A 21,175-nucleotide genomic window follows, 5' to 3' on the forward strand; every position below is an offset into this window, starting at 1 on the left:
CAGGCGACATTTAAACGTATTCTATGAATCATGCATGCGATAGGGCGTGGTATTCCACGAGGAAAAGAAAAGGTCATCGCCGGATCTAGCCGTTTAAGGCGAATGTGTCGAGTGTCTGACAGGGTTTAGTATCTAGGCGTCGCACTCTTCATAGATCCCGAAAGGAGACAAGGAGACAAGTGGCATCCGATCTAGAGAACGCTACAGCTGTGCGCAGGCCTCTCCTGAAGGCGCTCCTAGCTTCATCGTCGGCGGTCCCATTTCCATCGAGTCCGCAGTGTCCAGTGAGCCACTGGAACACTATACAGTGGCAGATGAAGGCAAGGATCAGGTGCACCAGGTCTCTTTGAAGGACGGTGAGGAGACTGTTCTAAAAATACTCGCAATCCTAGATTTGCAGTCCATTAATTCATCAGAAAGAGGACGTTAAGAACTTGAAACCTTGAAGACAACCAAAGGACCAGGAAGGCTTTCTTAATAAACCTATTGAACAATAGACCTCATTGACAACATCAATTGTAAAGAAATGGCCAGAATGAAAACTGCCTGTATAAAAAGCCTTCCTAGATTACGAGAAATTATTCCCTTAGAAAAAACCGGACCAGTTATGCAGGCATTGTGGAACCAGACTAAAGAAGGGCAATATGCGAAGATACTCCGAAATATCTGTAGCGGCTTCAAAGCGACAATACTTTTTCGCAGTGAAAGTGATGAAATAACAATAAGGGTTTTGACGGCATAGTTGGCCTATGAGATCAAGAGAAGGAAACAGCGCAAACGACGAGGGCGTGATGCGACAACACAGGCACGTGTGTTCCCATGGTCATGCAATGTAACAGGTAGATTCTAAGGTATGCCAAGCGTAGCAGGTGCGTCAGTGGGCAGAGATTAGGAAGTTAGCAGGTGTACCAATGCCGCAGCTGGCACGACACGGTGATTTGTAGATACTGCGAGATGCCTTGTACTGCCGTGAACGCATTCCAGCTGGCTGATGATGGAGACGAAAGCATAACAATCGGTGCATTTTTTCTAAAATTTCTGATGACTTCTGTTGAAGAAAAGTAATTTTTCAGTGGACTGACAGAATGGTAGCGTAGAAGGAAAGACTCAGATTTCGGTTGTGTATTATGTACTATTTTATGGAAAAAATAAGTTATTTAAATGTTTTGTAGCCACATCAGCTATGGTCTGTACCGCGTCTATTTCGACATAGCAAAAAACAGACAGCCTTGGGGGATAAAAATACATATCACAACAAAGCTCCAATCAAGAGCAATGTGAACAAATGATATTTGTAAGAAAATGGAAAAATACAGCCAGAAACTTGCAAAATGCTAACACCCAAAAATTGTGCACAAAAGCATTTGTGAACTGCAAAAAGTTTATGAACGCAATTTTTTCATATACCGTAAGATTTAACTCTAAAACTCAATATATCTGCAGGTCTCCTGTTGGTGGGCTTGCATTTTTTGCTATTAACGTTTTTCCCATCGATAAAATTGTTCCTTAATGGTTTTCTATGGAGTCTTAACTGATCATTGCGAGCGATGGAATCACTGCAAAATAAAGATTTCTACACGTCGGATGAATGAACCACCACCTTCAGTATCTCCACAACGGCAACTTACTATTCTCTAATAAAACTTTTTGTCCGAAAAAGTTGCACTTGAAAGCGTGTCCTCATCTCTGCTTCTTTTAAATAAAAATAAGTGTTCAGCATCGCAAAAAATTAAAATTGTGTTTTATTCGGAGTAGATATGTTATTTTATATTACATAAAACTAACATACTGCTTCAACAAATAAACGAGTTGTAGACTTCCTTGATGTCACATAAAGTAAACTGGTAAATTATGTTCATTTTTAGTTCCTAGTTGTGTCTGCCTAATCGATAATTGGAACAGTGCAATGATCTAGAGGACACGTGTTTCCCATCGATGTGTGCAGTATGTCCAGTTTTCTCGAATAATGGTTCACTGAAGAAAGCAGTAGTGGATAAGGTTATATTGCGAATGACCCGTTTCTGCGCGCGTACAATTGACTCCAAGTATGTTACATGACCACAGACTGAGAAATGGCGCAGTTCACATAATAGGTTGAGCACAAACGTAAAGTACGCAGAAAAACACCGCCCGGAGCATTCGATGACCTATAATAAATTGTGACAATCATAAGCTGGTCGCGTGACTTTTGAGCTTCCTTTTTTATAATGTGTTGAAGCACTTGCTGCATAACCAACCTAAACAGAATATTCATTTCCTACGAATGACTGCAGCTGTTTGTTTTCTGCGATTTTATCACATAAATCATCCTGCGACTCTACTGCGACTCTATTCACCAAGACCTCTGACTTAAAAGCCAGATGCCACTTTGACCTAACATTTAGGGAGTGCTTTGGTGGATCCTATCTTCTTTTTTATATTGCTTGTACTAAAGAGGACAAGAACAATAAAGTAAAAGACCGGCACGCGTCGCCGATGTTGTCACCAGAAGTGCATGCCAGGTAGCACCCGCGAGCAGTGCGGCACGGAGCGAAACTTGGAAAGACGCGATCAATTCCTTCTTTCCCCTATAATACATATATTTTTCATGAATAATTAAATCTCTTGGTCAAAATGCGGGATATTTCTAACCCATTCTGAGGAAGCACAGATTTGTTCGATCTATCTTCTTTTGACACACATCTTGTACATGTGCGCCCTTTGTCAAAACTTAAGAGCACAAGGGATATACATCTGGGTCATGCCCTCTATGTTGTTTTATATTCCCAACGTTTCAAATCTCTGTAAGGTAAAAGCTGCAATTACTTCTTTCCTTCCAAAAAATTTTCATTCTTCCATGGACCCTTCCCAATACCAACCCCCCTGATCTGTTTATTTCGCACAAACGCTGTAAGTACCGAATCCCTGGAAAAGACAGCCTACACGAAGACGCAACAAGATCAGAAAAAAAAACTACCCGCTCTTTTCAATTACGATGGTTAGTTTCTGCTTCTTTTCTTATTAGTAAAGAGCTCTTGTTGGCCACATTCTCGTGTTTGACACCACGAAAACAAGCTACCCTGCGGGGCAAAAGTGGAGTCCACTGTCTCCATCTCTAATTGCGTGAACACAATGACCACTGTGTTTCAGCGCAAGTCCTTGTCAAGTGTCTTGCTCTACTTCGCTGGTCATTAACTAGTACGAAATGAACGTAGCGTTGCTTGTAGCTTGTAGGGATGCTGGTACGTTGTGACACAAAGGCAAAGCTTGGCAGTCTAGAAAATGTCTTGTAGTGCCATTAAGGAGGGCACAATGAGAAATGCTAAGAGTTATCGAACGCTCAATGTTCATAATAGAAACAAGCAAACACAACTTGCTAAACTTTTTATCCCGTTCTAAACAGAATAGATGCGCCGCGACCCTCACCGTCACAGTACCAATACAACGCCCATTTGAAGCCACATATCCGGATGGTTCAGCTCAATTAGTTCACCAAAACGGACAATTTCTTGTGAGTTTCTGCTTCCATGTAAGCATTGTGAGACTTTCTGCTTGCTTGTTAACATTGTCTTTGGGCATGTGGTGTCTTTGGGCATGTGGTGAAAGCCAGAATATTTTCGCCGAAGCATCCCGCAGGATCCAGAACTTCTTTTAACCTTGTGCCGTTATGCCTGCTAGGACACCGTAGCAAAATTTAAATCGCCTCAGAAGGTGGCTGGGTTCAGCGGACATTACTGTTAATGTGGTTCAGGCATTCGCACTGCCATTGTCAACTCAGCGAAAAGAAGAGAAAGCTTTAGCCGCAGTCACTTACCTGGCGGCATCTTTACAAGCCGTGGCAGGTTAAGCACCTGGCTTTCAGTTCACCCCATCATGCATGTAGGTCTTCACTTCCAACGTGCACTAATTTTCCGTAACTTAACCGGGATGTAAAGATGCTCATCTGCTCGTAGTAAAGCAATAACCCGTAAAATGTGTCCTTGACTGTTCTAATAGATCAGGCTCATACATGTTGAGGAAAGATAAGATAAAATGTTTAGGCGTCACATTTACCTATAAATTAAGCTGAGCCACTTATCTATCGAACGCGTGTGCACAAACATTCAGACAACTCATAATCCTCCGCAGAAAACTGTCGACAACTTTTTCTCAGGTAAAAGGTACAGATTATATTAGCATAATAAGGCCATCCTTGAGTACAGCAGCCACCTTTGGATCCCCCGTTAATCGTACCTTACTGAAAATAAACAGAAAAAGTAAAAAATTAGGAACTTCGGTTTCTTTATTTCCTGCTACTCGCGCTACGCCAGTTCAACTTCCCTTCGAGCTATAGAGCGTATCCCTACGCCTGCTTGTCGGGGACTCATCGCTTCGATGAAATGTTTTTTCCTTACATCGTCGGAATCAAAATTTATAAAAATCATATATCAATGCACCGAGTCATCGTTCAGGACGATTGAATCAAAACTGCATCAGACCAATTGTATAGCGTGATGTACCACATTTAAAGTATCAATTCTGCCTTTATCCATTGCAGTATGAAATAGTTTCCCATACGAATTTATGGAAGACTTCTGATTTGATCTCTTCCTGAGAAACACTCATTTTTTTTCAATTGTACGGCAAGAAGGTTCCCACCGCGGCTTCAGTTATTTACTGAGAGTGTTCCGTTTTTCTCTTTTTGATAACCGAATTCATTGTGTGACTTCATGGTTCTTTCCCGGTTCTTTTTATGCGACGACTGAAACAAGTTTCGTAGTGTGCAAGCACGTTGACAAGTGACGCTTTCTCTCGAACGAATTGTATTCTTGTGCCTTCACTCTACTTGCCTGATTCATCAAACTGCAGTGCGCATGTTTTCCATTCGTCTATGTTGTACCAGATGTGCTTTTCTTCCTATAAATATCCCATTTGTTGGCCCACTCCTGTAAGAGCCCAATTAAGGCTTACAATATGCTAAATAAATAGCTTACTCAAGCCGTCAGGGACACGCCATCGATAAGGGAAGGAGGTATAAGAAGCAGAGGACCAGGGAGAGCGTTGGATGCGTGCCTATCAAGAACCGTCTCAGTTTTCTTCCTCGACTCGTTTTGATGGTGCGGTCTAAGGTAAGCTACGCAGAAGATTTGGTGCGTTGATTCCATGGAGATGCATTACGTGTCCAAGCAGATTGCGACTGGCTAACCACCTGGAGCCGTTATTCCGAGGAAAAAGCGATGCCAATGAGGCCCCAGTAAGAGTTCTTAAAAGTTTTCTCACGAATTTGAGCTAGATCGCACCAGCAGTGCATATTTTATTAGAGCTGATTTCAAAGGAAGCAGCTTTTAAAAATAATTAGTGTCTTGATCGAAAGAATTCAGAGTTCAGATTCAATGTTCCAGATTTCATTGGACAATAATATTTATTTCGCACTCACAAATACATCTGTGGAACAACGAAAAAATTCATTCCTTCCGCCTAGGTTAACCCACATTTCTAAGGACATATGCGAGCAGTAGCTTGGTGACAGGTACACTGGGTGTAAACTTCAGTGAGCACTGCTGCAAGAAAAAAGCAAAAATAATCTATTAGTAGCAGTAGTGCCCATTTACATCGCTAATGCGTCAGCGAAAATGCAAGCCATGAATCTTTACAACGGCATGCTAAATGAGTACAATTCTGTACGTTGCACTGTCCAAGATCCACACATTCAGCACAGCAGCAATGGCACTGTTAAATTACGGCAAATAAATTACAGAATATGACCTACGAAGATTTTATACATTTGTCTTGCTTAATGACGTATTTATGCTTACACGACGCAGCACCCACCCACACTTACCACCGCATACAGCGGAGCTGGCTTGGTGGCTGGGCCATCAGACGGTTAGCTGGAATCGCGAACCAGACTGCTGGGAGATTGATCACCATCCCAGTCGGTTCGGCCCCACTCCTCACGCACTACACCGCCTTCGTCTCCAGTGCAGGGTGATTTAGCGGGGCCCATCTCGCGCCTCGTTAGCAAGGTACGCACTCGATCCTGTTCGCGATCCCATCGCAATGCTGCAAGCGGCGGTTGACACAGCCACTTAATCATCATGGGTCGAAGAATTTCGGCCAGCACCCGATCTTCGGCCTCGTCAGCTTTGGGCACAGTGTCCATAGGAGGAAGTTCACGTCAGCCGACACTCGGAGTCGAGCCCCGGGAGGTTCAGCTCCACTACCGTCAGCTCACACCTGCCGACAAACGTCACGAATGCCGCCTTTCAGGCCAACGCTGGTTGGCGTGGGGAACTTTCCGAGCAGTGGAAGGCAGTGAACGCTCCCCTGAGCCGGCTTCCGGCGCATTCCTCGCGTCGGTTAAAGCACCAGATGTATTTGCGTTTGATATGGCACCGGTATTATTTCGCGCCTAATATACGCACCCACCTGTGGTCTCTGCCCCATTCATGTTTCTGCCAAATGACGGAGCACTTACATGTGCTCATTTCATCTCCGGAATGCAGACTCCGTTCACTTTGGCTGAATTTATTGCTGCAATAGATCAATAAGAACTGAAGACTGCCCTGGTCCTGACAGCGTGACATATGTGGTGTTTAAAAACCTATAGAGGGCCACCTTGGAAGCTGTCCTCGGCTCATTAAACACTGCCCGGCAGTCAGGAAAGTTACCCAAGTAATAGCTGTAAGCAGCTATAATTGCCATCCCAAAGCCCAGAAAACCTCATGACAACTTATACAATCTTCGGCGGATTTTTTTCCCGTCTACTCCGCGAAAATTTTTTGGACGTATGTTGGCGAACCTACATCACTGGTACCATTCGTCACAGATTGCCTTTAATCCTCACCTTGTTGCAGAGGATGGCCTAAAACATCTATCCTCTATGATTCTGATCGGTGGCCGATCGACCCGTATTCGGGAAGTTCTCGTCATGAATGTGCAGACAGCGTATTGCAATATCACTCATGCTGCCCTCATTGTGGTCCTACACTGGATCCGCTCACCCGCCAACATATGCACCTTTATTAACACCTTTCTTACATCTCGGGAATTCGCCATCCGCATCTACAAAGAAAATGATGTTTTCTTTCAGCCACATCGTAGTGTACCACAAGCGTCAGTGCTAGCTCCCCTACGTTTCAACATTTGCATCCTACCCTTGGCTTGTCACTTGAGCGACATTGCTGACCTGTACGCACTCATTCATGCGGATAACTTTACAGTCAGGTTTGTTTATCCATCTCTTCAAACTATGGACACCAATTTACAGCTCGCACTCACAATTACAGATCAATGGTGCTCGTTTGTAGGACTCACGTTGTCGCCCCAAAAGGCGGCTCTACTTCACATCGCGAACGCACATCGCCGCCTTGCATTTCACAGCACCCCTATCAGCCTTTATCAGAACAGAAATAGAATTCTTGTCGTCACCTCACCACGAGTCCTCGGCCTTGGCCTGCGTCATTGCGGTTCTGCAAGCCCCTAGCTTCGCACAGCACGCCAGAAGCCGTCCCAAATGCTGCACCTCATCAGTCGCATATCGCAGAAATCAATTGGTGCTACGTCCACAATTGCCCGCCTCCTCATACGTTCTGTGCTACAGCCAAGATTTATTTGCCAAGCCCAATTCCACCACATGACATGCGCAGAGTGGGATCGCTTGCAATCAGTCGATCAGTAATGCGTGTCATCGCGGGAGTCCCAAAAATTGCCCCAATTGACGGCCTCCAGGCCGCGGCGCAAATAAACTCGTACAGATCTGTTCGAGCCGCCCGGAAGGAAGTTGATGACAACAACGATAACCAAACCCAGATCGACTGATTGAGAGATTAGGGCTTGCTTTGTTGTGCTGTGGTGATGGCGCGTCTTGCAGATGACGCGTGTGTCGGTTGCGGTAAGCAGAAGACGTCCGGGATGGTGGAAATGGGAAGGGCAACTTTAAAATCAAGGGCGATGTCTGCCCACACACCGCTGAATTGCAGGCCCCTCATTCCATGGGATGGCGTTCAATAAGCCAGGCACAGAAAACGACGAATGTCGAAGGATTGGAAGTCGCTATTCTTAAAATTTGGTTTGCATAATCATCGAATGCAATAACAGTTGCGGCATCTTTTGAACAGATTCAGTATGATTTTTTCAGTCATCCAGGAAACCAATCTACCTTCTGGTAAGCAGACAGAGGCTGCTCTCGAGCGCCATATTTTCCAGAACTCAATGTGATTTTTAGCCACTCTAGAAGCTTATCTGGAGGGTGCATGCTATTCCTGTCCAACACACTGGGGATTACTATCATTATTTTTATACATGATGAAGCGCCACTAATATGATGTGACCTCGTAATTTCAGGCGTACAGTAGCTACTTATTTGTGTTTATGCACCTGTAAAGCAGACGCGTCCTGGAGACTTTTGCCCCGACAGTACATTACATCTGCTGCAAAAACGTTCTTCTTTATACTGCGCACAACGACGCTGCCTGTCAAGGCACGGCTTCACGCTAAGATGTTTCATGCATGGGTGGTGTATTGCCATCTGTGCAGTACGCCAGAGGCCATTGACCATTGCTTTATTCTGTGCTGTGATGCCATGTTCTTCTGAGACATATTACATCGAATAATTAAGAAGGACATTCCCATCACACCCTACAGTATTCGTTTTTTACGCTGATGAGGAAAACTGTGTTGTGTGTTGTAATCTCTTTATGTTGATGGGAATATGCAGTCTCTGGTAGAGCCGCATGATAGACAGACACACCGAACCACAGTGGCCATCGAAGTTTTTTTTCTTGAGCAGGGCGCTTTGGTGAGGGGAGTATATATGCTGCCTGGAAGAGCCTCCTTGCTGAGCACCTATCAAGATGCATGTGTGTGCCTCTCAGAATTTCAGTGTCTGGGAAGGTTGGGACGGGGGGGGGGGGGGGGTATGGCGGGCTCGTATTTTGCAGCCCGGTGCTTTTTGGCATGAGGATATTCAGATATTCCTTTTGGCATTTTTGAAATGCAGTAAAAAAACTACGCTGCAGTTGCAGGGCTGTAATGATGTAGCCAACGAAGCTAATTTGTTAGCGCCGGGCTTTGTTAGAAACCCATTTTGGAAGATATTTCACTTGAAAAACTATATTTTCTTTCTTTCTAGAGGAAGGTCACGTGGGTTTCGGACCACCTGGCATGGACAACAACAACGCCAGATATTTTGTGTCATGAGCCATATAATGTTTTCGAATTAATAGGCAGTCGTTCTCTTTCGCCAAACTAGGTGGCCTTATATAGTTCGTTGCCTTTGCGCGGCGACACGCATATTATGCTGAGGTATATTATTAGCTTCAGGGCACAAGGCTTTCTATTTTCAAGCACCACTTCAAAATAAGATGTCGCCCATTTACCCCCGCTACATAGGGCAAGTTCCTAAGGCAGTGGTATATCCTTCTGCACTGCAACCGCAGCGACGAACAGCCATATTGACCTAAAGCATGCACAAAATAATGCTCAAGAAAAAACATTAGCAGTTTAGCAACAAAGAGAAAAAAACGCAAGAGCTCCTAAAACAAGCGAAAACGAGTGTCCAATCAGCGTGTTTTACAGATTTCGGGTGTCAACGCCACCTGCATTACCAGTAAGCCTTCACCCACTAGGACCTTGTATTATCGATCTTAAGGCACCGTCGTTCTTTTTGTGATATGTTTCACTTTATTCAATATAGCTATTATAATGTATATATATATATATATATATATATATATATATATATATATATATATATATATATATATACATGAAGGAAGCCAACAGTCACACCGAAACCAAAGTGCATTCGGGAATGTTATATATATATATATATATATATATATATATATATATATATATATATATATATATATATATATATATATATATATATATACATGAAGGAAGCCAACAGTCACACCGAAACCAAAGTGCATTCGGGAATGATTTCTTTCATTTATAGTGCGGATTAGTGGGAGAAAAATACTTCAATTAAGCTTTGATTTAAAGAAAACTACTTATAAAGCAGCAGAAAAAACCATGCTGCCGGTGGGATCCGAACCCACGACCTCCGAATATCGCGTCCGGTGCTCTTACCAACCGAGCTACGGCGACGGCTGTCCAATCTGCTACTCTCGTGGGTATTTATGTTTACTGCGTGTAAGCGAACCTTGAGAGTGTTCACCAGCGCCACCCTCGTCCATAGCGGCGGACGTAGCACGCCCTGAATTACCGCGAGTGTGACACGGAACGTCATCTAACGGCGAGGGCGGACACTGTGCTAGAGCCCTCTTATGCTACCTATGGCATCAAGACTGCCAGAACCGAGACCCTCGTTAAGCTATTAGCAGACAAGTTAAGGGAAATGAGGGGCTCGTTAGACAAATACATGAAGGAAGCCAACAGTCACCGAAACCAAAGTGCATTCGGGAATGTTTTTTTTTAATTTATAGTGCGAATTAGTGGGAGAAAAATACTTCAATTAGGCTTTGATTCAAAGAAAACTACTTATAAAGCAGCAGAAAAAACAACCATGCCGCCGGTGGGATCCGAACCCACGACCTCCGAATATCGCGTCCGGTGCTCTTACCAACTGAGCTCCGGCGGCGGCTGTCCAATCTGCGGCTCTCGTGGGTATTTATGTTTATTGCGTGTAAGCGAACCTTGAGAGTGTTCACCAGCGCCACCCTCGTCCATAGCGGCGGACGTAGCACGTCCTGTATTACCGCGAGTGTGACACGGAACGTCATCTAACGGGGAGGGCGGACACTGTGCTAGAGCCCTCTTATGCTACCTATGGCATCAAGACTGCCAGAACCGAGACCCTCGTTAAGCTATTAGCAGACAAGTTAAGGGAAATGAGGGGCTCGTTTGACAAATACATGAAGGAAGCCAACAGTCACCGAAACCAAAGTACATTCGGGAATGTTTTTTTTAATTTATAGTGCGGATTAGTGGGAGAAAAATACTTCAATTAAGCTTTGATTCAAAGAAAACTACTTATAAAGCAGCAGAAAAGACAACCATGCCGCTGGTGGGATCCGAACCCACGACCTCCGAATATCGCGTCCGGTGCTCTTACCAACTGAGCTCCGGCGGCGGCTGTCCAATCTGCGGCTCTCGTGGGTATTTATGTTTATTGCGTGTAAGCGAACCTTGAGAGTGTTCACCAGCGCCACCCTCGTCCATAGCGGCGGACGTAGCACGTCCTGTATTACCGCGAGTGTGACACGGAACGTCATCTAACGGGGAGGGCGGACACTGTGCTAGAGCCCTCTTATGCTACCTATGGCATCAAGACTGCCAGAACCGAGACCCTCGTTAAGCTATTAGCAGACAAGTTAAGGGAAATGAGGGGCTCGTTTGACAAATACATGAAGGAAGCCAACAGTCACCGAAACCAAAGTGCATTCGGGAATGGTTTTTTCATTTTATAGTGCGGATTAGTGGTAGAAAAATATTTCAATTAAGCTTTGATTAAAAAAAAACTACTTATAAAGCAGCAGAAAAAACAACCATGCCGCCGGTGGGATCCGAACCCACGACCTCCGAATATCGCGTCCGGTGCTCTTACCAACTGAGCTCCGGCGGCGGCTGTCTAATCTGCGGCTCTCGTGGGTATTTATGTTTATTGTGTGTAAGCGAACCTTGAGAGTGTTCACCAGCGCCACCCTCGTCCATAGCGGCGGACGTAGCACGTCCTGTATTACCGCGAGTGTGACACGGAACGTCATCTAACGGGGAGGGCGGACACTGTGCTAGAGCCCTCTTATGCTACCTATGGCATCAAGACTGCCAGAACCGAGACCCTCGTTAAGCTATTAGCAGACAAGTTAAGGGAAATGAGGGGCTCGTTTGACAAATACATGAAGGAAGCCAACAGTCACCGAAACCAAAGTACATTCGGGATTGTTTTTTTTAATTTATAGTGCGGATTAGTGGGAGAAAAATACTTCAATTAAGCTTTGATTCAAAGAAAACTACTTATAAAGCAGCAGAAAAGACAACCATGCCGCTGGTGGGATCCGAACCCACGACCTCCGAATATCGCGTCCGGTGCTCTTACCAACTGAGCTCCGGCGGCGGCTGTCCAATCTGCGGCTCTCGTGGGTATTTATGTTTATTGCGTGTAAGCGAACCTTGAGAGTGTTCACCAGCGCCAACCTTCTCCATAGCGGCGGACGTAGCACGTCCTGTATTACCGCGAGTGTGATACTGCTGCTTTAAAAGTAGTTTTCTTTAAATCAAAGCTTAATTGAAGTATTTTTCTCCCACTAATCCGCACTATAAATTAAGAAAAAAACATTCCCGAATGCACTTTGGTTTCGGTGACTGTTGGCTTCCTTCATGTATTTGTCAAACGAGCCCCTCATTTCCCTTAACTTGTCTGCTAATAGCTTAACGAGGGTCTCGGTTCTGGCAGTCTTGATGCCATAGGTAGCATAAGAGGGCTCTAGCACAGTGTCCGCCCTCGCCGTTAGATGACGTTCCGTGTCACACTCGCGGTAATACAGGACGTGCTACGTCCGCCGCTATGGACGAGTGTGGCGCTGGTGAACACTCTCAAGGTTCGCTTACACGCAATAAACATAAATACCCACGAAAGCAGCAGATTGGACGGCCGTTGCCGTAGCTCAGTTGGTAAGAGCACCGGACGCGATATTCGGAGGTCGTGGGTTCGGATCCGCACTATAAAATGAAAAAAACATTCCCGAATGCACTTTGGTTTCGGTGACTGTTGGCTTCCTTCATGTATTTGTCAAACGAGCCCCGCATTTCCCTTAACTTGTCTGCTAATATATATATATATATATATATATATATATATATATATATATATATATATATATATATATATATATATATATATATATATATATATATGATTATAATATAATCAATCATTATGCAGAAAGCTGCCTCACGAAATAAACAACCACCAAAAACACAGCTTTGAAGATGCGGAGGAAAATTTACCAAACGCTCGAATTTCCTAGAAATATTTCTAAAACATATGCTCAGTGTATGTATTCCGGCTTGCATTGCGTTTTGATAACAACAGGGTTTTGGACACACGGGCTGCGAAGACATGCGTCCCACATAAAGAGCTAAACTGAGTCGGGAACTATATGCATCGATTACGCTACCCAGATGCGTTCGAGAACTCTTTAGTATTTAGGTAAACTATGTCAAGGGAGCGCATCATCCGTTCATTGCGGTCGAGCGAAATCACATAATTAGGAAATCTATAGGCGTCAGCACCAATATGCCATAGCCAAAGGGGCGAGGTGTGATTCGTTAAGAATGGTGTATTTGTTGCATTGCATGATTTTATATTGTCTACAGCAGCCATTGTGGTTGCATCACTGGAAGCGGTTGCTACGCCAAGATCCTTTTCTTTCTATGCTTTCACATCTTTCAACTGGCTTCTGTCTGGACGCGGCAGTGAACATGGCAGAACGCAGCGAGAAAGGAGGCTTACCAACCGCCCAGTAAAGAACACTAAAGTGTTCCTAGTGCTGGTTCTCTATAGGTACTCACGAAGACCACACTGACTGTCTAATGTGGCGAAGTGGACAATATTGAGACATCCCCACCACAAACATCTTTGAGCTGTATTAATGCGTGGGAGAAATGATCACAACCTTTTGTGATCTATTTTGTTTTTTCCTGACGTAATAAAGTAGGCTTGCAAGCTTTTGTTTTCTTCTTAGATAGTTTCTTAAACTGCGCGATTTCCACACAAGCGCCCGCATTTATGAAAGAGACCGATGACATCGTCATCTTGCGATGGAAATGAATTTGTCCTTTTCCATTTCCGGACTTTATTTTGGTTTTTATTATTCTCATCTATTTCCTCCCCTTTTCGAGCAGGTTGACGCCTCGGAAATAGCACCCGCATGGTAATACAGAACAATTTGCTAGTTTGCGCTCTAGTGAATTCTCTGGTTACATCTCTTGATTCATCAGCACAGCCTCGACTGCCTTAACCATGCCCAGAAATTCTGGCCAAAAGTATTTTTGAGCGGAAAATTATTTCCGAGCGCAATTTTTACATATAATGTAAGATTTCACTATAACAATTAATATATCTGCTGATCAGTCAACGGCAGTATTGAAATTTTTTCTATTCACGTTTTTGTATCGTCAATAGGGTTCCCCATTAGGTTTTGAGCCTTAACTGTTCAATGCGACCGATGCAAACAATTTAAAAGAAAGATTTTGCTACATATCAGAAGGATGGACCATTACCTTCAATATTATCGTAAACGTAACTTACAATTTTGCGATTTTCGAACTTTGTGTCCGAAATTTCTGGATTTGTACTGGTGCTTTGATTGACTTGGGACACCTAATTGCGGAATTTACCGCCTTTGCAAAAACACGAACTACATAAAAAACACAGAATTAATCAGAAAGAAAATAATTTTGAGAGGAAAGTAAAGGCGGCGAGAAGTTAACACTAAATCTCCCGGTTTCAATAGTGTACTTGTGACGAAGCTGACACACGTGCCTAATGGCATGCCCTGAGATGGTTGCACCGAAGGAGAGGAGGACGGACTGAGTAAACGGCAGCCCTCATTGAGCGAGAGGGTTTTGCAAAAACTGAATTCTCTGCCGTGCAAACAGCCGGCAGTAGAGGATGAAATGATCTATCGTTCGACGTCCCCGCATGGCGCAAACAGATTCGACGGCGGGAACCCAGAGCGGCACAAATATAGATTAAGGCGAGGAATCCTGCAGCGCAACAGCGGCATGGAAGCCTCATATTGTCTCGATGCGCAAGAACGTATGTTCCATGGGAATTTTCAATGTTCGAAATCCGCTGTACCAAGGATGGGCTCATGGTTCAGGTGATGGTGTGTTTGGTAACGTTCATAACTGGACGTGGTCAGCAGGGTGACGTTCAGAACGATATGAACAACAGGCCCATTGATGGCTGATTTCGCTAAGAAATATGCCATAGAATTTTAACTAATGCCACAGTGACCTCGGATCCACTGAAAGCTCACCTCTTGGACGTGACGTGGCACAAAGTACATTAGGGATCAGTGCAAGAGACTAGTTGCCGAAGTTTCTAGTGCTGCCAAGACTGAGAGCCAGTACGAGATAATGATAACTTGAGGAATGTTCCGGGGAACGTTTTAAAGTGCCAAAAAAATTGCGAGAAATTCAGCAGCGAAAATTGGTGTGTATAATCAGGGACCCGGATAGAATAACTCCAATCTAGTGCGTGGGATTAAGCACCTACTGCTGCCTTTTCGCCATATATTGCTAACGCCTGAACTTTTTTTTTGCCTTCTACAGCCAACCCTCGGACTGAGCCGCGCTAGTGACTCAACGTTTTTTATGCAGCAATAATATTATTCAAAATGAAATGAAGCTGTTGGTTTACATGAAACATATATTTTGAAGTACGTAAAGACATCCAATATTTATTACGTTTGCGCGGAAGAAAAGTTCTTATCATCAGAGACGCTAACTTAAAATGTCGTGAACAATAGAACAGTATGCTTGGAAATAAATTGTTAGTTGTCTCACATTGAACTCTTTGCGATGGATTGTGTGCAACTCACTACGTGCACGGCTGGAGGGCAGCAACTTGCTTTTGTATAGAAATTGCCGACGAACGGACGCCAACTTTGCATCACTAATTTCTAAGCGTGAACCTTGTACTTACAAGAAACTCTAACCCCTTTCTTCTATGGTCCAGCGGTAAACGAGTATCATTGCGCTGAAAAGAGAAATTGAAAATTTTTTTACGCTTGTGAGGCGAATGGAATCAGAGCTGTCGTAAAATTTGAGAGGAAATTAAAAAATTTTGGGCAGTCGTTTAATGTTTTCTGGCCTTCCGTACTTCCCAGCAGCATCATCCCAAGAGAGCCTTGAAGCCGCAGCGGGGACCGTCTAATAATCTGTCTTCGCAAAGCATCCCCTCCGATTTCGTGAGATGCAGGGTTTGTTTAGCGAAATAAGTGCAAGGCGTATAAGTGTATTCCTTTACTTATACTGCATCATGAAATGGTTAATGCAACAGTTTAATTTTATATCAAGTGCACATTCCTGGGACCTGTGAAATGTCTGACTACGCTGTGAAAAGAATTACACGAAGCCAGCTTTTGTCTTAGACATGTTAATACTGTTCATGGTGGCTCTGGGTGGAGCAAATTATTTCACCAGGGAATTTCTCAATTGCTTTTGGCAGCATGTTCACCCTCCATCGTAGCTCGATTCTCATTCAACGCAACAACTGAAAAACCTTCCCTCATTCACGCTGCTCTAAAAAAGCGCCAAATGTGGCAGTGTTTTCGCATGTGCTGTATGCCGCACAGAAGTTGCGGCGTAATATATTTGCGGCCGTAAATTCACCCCTGAGGATCACAGTGATCTCGGCAACGGTTAGTGCTGAGAATGCATTCCAGTGAATAAAATCTCTAAATGACTGCTACAAACTTCTATTCTGCTATCTCTACATAAAAACTTCCGTCCAGTGCCAACATTTATGAAGGGTTCGGCGGTGTACTTTTTCGCATGCACTACAATGAGATTTTTTTCTGTAGCCTCTTTCGTATTGGCAATGAATAAGTCAAGGAATGGACTAAGCCTTTCCACAAAATTTTGTGCTAGCCTTGATTTGCACGCGCACTATAGTGTGAATTCTAAGTAAAAGAGGCCATAATTTGTCCCTTTCCAGTCATACCTTGCTTGACATCACACAGAAAAGCGAGACTGCCTTTACTGAGTCTTCCTCAATAGTCAGGTACACTTCTGTGGCTGCCAAGCCATGGCCCCTGCTATTCGACCAATTCCTGAGCTGAGCGACAACTGCGGGTGAAACTTCAAATTTATTTACACTGATGTGTTTTCTTCCCCTTAAAAAAAGGCACCACTGCGCGACACCACCACAGTTTCGACCGCGACTAGCAGAAGTAGTGATTGCTGGGCGACAAAAATTATTTGGCTGCAAGAGCCTTAGCCGCTCAATGTTCCCAAAGTCAGAGACAAAATTTCTTTGAAGTACTGGGAATTACGTTACTTTTGGTAGCAGCACTGATCATTTTTGGGTCCCAAAAACACAAGCTTTACTAACAAATAAGATGGTTTAGGGCAGATATTCCGTTACATCATGAGGTTTTTGTTCAATTCTTGTCTATAATACCTACACATTTTGGAATCAAATTTCTTTTGGAACGCAAATTTCCTCAACGCTTGAAAGTTATGTCCGATGTTTGTAGTATTGTAATCGTCTCGGAAAAATAAGCAGTAATAATATTTATGTGATGTATTCGCGCGTCGCCACGCTGTATAGCGCACACATAAGGTAATCAATAGTGCGGCACGAAAGCGAAGGTTCAGCACAGCATTTTGTGCTGTCGTCAAAAATAAGCTCTGTCACTGCTAGCAAATGAAGCGTGTAGAAGGAGTTTCGTCGAGAGGCACAAGCGCAATAAATAGTTTTATTTCACCGAAATGAAGTATTACTGTTCCGAATTATAATTTGAAACATTGATTCTCACACTAAAAGCAGTAATCCGTGATTTTACTGCTTCTGTATTTGTTTCTGTGCTCTTTTAATTAACCTTTTCACAGTTTAGATCGGATGTTGCGGCCATTTCGTTAGCAAAATACGGGTTATATTTACCCAATGCTCCAAAAATTTTTCCTTTACGCACGGAGCAAGCACCTGAAAAGAGCCACACGGATTAGAAAATTGCTTCAAGCAAAATGCACGCCAAGTAGCTGCGCAAGTATTCAACAACTTAAGTCTATACCTAATCATGAAAACTGCAACTAATACCGTCGAAACATTGTGTTGTGCCAGGGAGATAGTGGAGATTCACAAAAATAAAATCTCCTAAAAAATGAAGGGGAAAGTGAGAAAAACGAAACAAAATGATAGGAAAACAAAGTTGAAAAAATGGGCCAGTCATTTCATCTAATTAAAACCAACTGTACATTACATTACAATTATAAACACTAAATTACAGCGGGCGGGGTAAAAAATATTCTATGCATTTAAGCACGAACACAGGGCACGGGACCACAGTCAGGCTGCCGTGGAAGGCTCTAGATTTATATAGAAGACGAATGGCAGTCAAAAATGGCTGGCGGTTTAGCATTGCTAAGCACGAAATATTGTGCAAAAAAAATATTGTACAAAATATTATACAGTTTTTTGCAGATGGACACCACAGCCATGCAACTGAAAGCGCGATTGAGGTGCCCACTGACTCAGGGAGCCAGTTATGCGCGTCTTCATTCGTTTTCGTTGTCATAGCCAATTTACACAATGTACGGCGGTGCCCTATACACCAGTGCCAAGTTTCTGCAGCAATGTCGTCAACGCCGGAGCGTACTGCTCTAGGGCCGTGTTTCTGCAACAGCGTTGCCCACGCCAACGCATGCAGCGCAGTTCTTTGTCGCTACCACCACGTAGCTGAAAGAGCAAATATTATTTTTTATATATGCTATTAGTTCATAAAGAAGACTATGAGCAGTGCACAGCGCGAGAACGTGTTGCAGTTCAAGACGAGACGTGTTCGGCTGCGGTGGCAGCCTAGTTCTCTCGCACAGTGGCCACTGGAACTGATCTGATCGCGCCGCCGCGGGTTGGAATCCCAGTCGCAGATATTTCTTTTTAGTTTTATTTCACTTCCCACAAAGCAAGAAGCACCGCAAGCACACAAACATCGCAACATCTTGCTCGGGGTTTACCCATCGGAATATTCCTTCCGCACTAAAAGAACACGCAATGGGTATTTAATGTTTTGTCGGCTACGAGCCTGTCTTTAGGCATGAAGTGTGTTCAGATCCCGTTTTCGGTAGTATTAGCAAGATAACATCTATAAATGATGTAGAACCTCACACAAAGACTGGCACTAAGGCCAACCCTTCCCAAAGCCAAAGTTTCCACCTTATACCAAATCCCCAAACTGAATACCGAGAAAACATTATCAACCCTTCCAAAACCATTTCGAACCAGCCTCGGCGCAAAAATTGTCGATCAGCCTTCTGGCGCATAGTAGCGTGGGGATAGTCTTTGTCAGTCTGTATGTCATATACGCTGATGACTAAATTTGTGCGCTCTTGCTAGATGTCAATACCTGGACTTCGCGGTAGTTCTTGCGTGAGTAGACATGAGAGCACGTCCATCAAAATGACTGAAGGAGGGACGAACTCTATTATCATAGTGACTATGAGTGGATTTTATGGAACATAGGCAACCAAGGCCATCATGCGTCAAGCTCAACGTATAAGAAAATTGTTTTCTGCAGAATGTTACACAAATATAAAATCATACGTGGTGTAGAGAGCCTATAAGATTGGTTTGTACACCTAGTGATGACAGATGGGAGAAATCTTATAAATGGCTAATGGTAAACGCTTCACAAAAGGTCGCGTAGCTTCAGCAGCAATCCTTGGCTGGGCAAGCATGGTTAGCATCTCAACCATTTAAATAAAAATCAGCCTTGTTCACAAGAATGAGAAAGTGGCTGAGGTGTATCAAAAAATGAAGTGAAACGCTGGAAAAAAATTAAGAGCTCGCGAAAACTGTTTCTCTTAAAAAGCTAAAAACACAAAAAATGTCAACGACCGCATCTTCACCAAAAAACGTTTTCTTCACTTTTTCGACTCTCAAGCAGAATAATAAAACGTGATTTACTGTTAATTCATCTCCACATTTTTAACAACAAGGATTTTCTCACTTTGTTTGTATAAAGTTACGGGAAGGCATATGTGTCCTATACAAAGCCGGCAGGGAATTTTTTCTCTTAAAATGTTCCTGGTGGGTGCAAGGCTTCCATTCACCTAAAACTGGAATAATCATCTGCAGTTTATTTTCTTCGTTGTTCCAAGCTAATTGCCATTTTTTTCATAATTTACGGTGTTCTAACTGCATGCATTCTTAAAGGGTATATTGACTTTGTTTATTTTCTGCCATGGGCTTGAGAAGCGCAGAAGCCTGCTCTGTCGTCGCCTTTAATTCAGACATGACTTGGTACCCAGAAAAACCTTATGTTTTGTCCTTGACCTATGGCTGTTGTTATGTTGTGTATGATGTCACCGGGCAGCTGACTGATTGCATATCTAGAGCGAAAGGCTGTGTGTACAGTTGGTGACTCTGTGTAAATAGTGCTATTTGTGCGGCTACACAGATGACGCAATATTAAGCCGTCAATATGGATGCACAGGGTGGAAGTCTTACTGTTTTATTGAAGTTCCCTTGTACCACTGTGCTTCCAACGTAAACATCTGGTTTTTAACCGTCTTTACAAAAAGCTGTGAAAATACTGTACCTTTCCTCGAACGCATGGCATTCTTATAGTATATATTGCTGTGTACTTTGTTTTTAAGGAACTGCGTAAGAATGAAGTCACAGATTGCAGGAGTATTGTACCATGGAGTAAGTGGGTCTCGTCTTTGCGAAATGCGTGGTAATATGTTTAGTACATCAAGGTTCTGGCACGTCTCTTCAAATCGCAAGTGTAGCAGCCTGGTAGCTTGCAGTGTGTTGTTAAACAGTGTCCTAGATGGGCAGTTTGTAACTATGGGATATCATATATGTTTCGGCAGGGAACGGATGTTTAGCATAGCTGTTCTGTGTGTAAGTGATGGTTCGTTCGTTTCTACATTAAGACTGTTAATGGGTGATGTCCTATATATACTAATAAAAAGACCCAAACCTAAATTAAAAATCTAATCCAATCGTTTAAGGTACAATGGTCTCGCTGACCCATAGGCTGTACATCCATAATTCAAGCTAGGGCACACTATAGAACGGTAAATTTGTAAACGACATGACCTGTTGACACCCCAAAGTTTTCGTGAAAGTACTTTGAGTATATTCAGAGATCGGGAAGCTTTCTTTTTCAGCGCGTTTATGTTAGTTTGGAAAGTGAGCTTTTGTCAAAGGTTATGCCTACAAATTTGGGTTCTCTTTTTATGGGTAGCTGTGTTTCGCTCAGGTGTAGGATTGAATCAGCTTGTAGGTCACGTTAGAGCGAGAAACGGATGGGCACTGTTTTCCGTGTGGAAAACTGGAAACCCTTTCCGTCTGCCCATAACACTAGTTTATTCATTGTCAACTGTAGTTGCCTCTCGCATGGTACTGCGCTTCAGGATGCACAGGCTATTTGAAGATCGTCAACAAGGACTGAATACATAATCGTCTTCAGGATTACTTTGTTTATGGGATTCCTTCAGTGCTGCGCTT

General features: G+C 43.5%; 1 long non-coding RNA gene across 1 annotated transcript; it reads right to left on the bottom strand.

The window, feature by feature from the left end:
• Positions 1 to 5,385: 5,385 nt before the first annotated feature.
• On the bottom strand, positions 5,386 to 17,645 carry LOC144119084 (uncharacterized). The gene is made up of 3 exons (XR_013312256.1): positions 17,603 to 17,645; positions 15,641 to 15,694; positions 5,386 to 5,519 (listed from the first exon to the last, which is right to left on the bottom strand). It is a non-coding gene; the product is annotated as an uncharacterized LOC144119084 (long non-coding RNA).
• Between the last annotated feature and the right edge of the window lie 3,530 nt (positions 17,646 to 21,175).

This window comes from Amblyomma americanum, chromosome 2 (assembly GCF_052857255.1).
Source record: "Amblyomma americanum isolate KBUSLIRL-KWMA chromosome 2, ASM5285725v1, whole genome shotgun sequence".
Classification (NCBI taxonomy): Eukaryota; Metazoa; Arthropoda; class Arachnida; order Ixodida; family Ixodidae; genus Amblyomma; species Amblyomma americanum.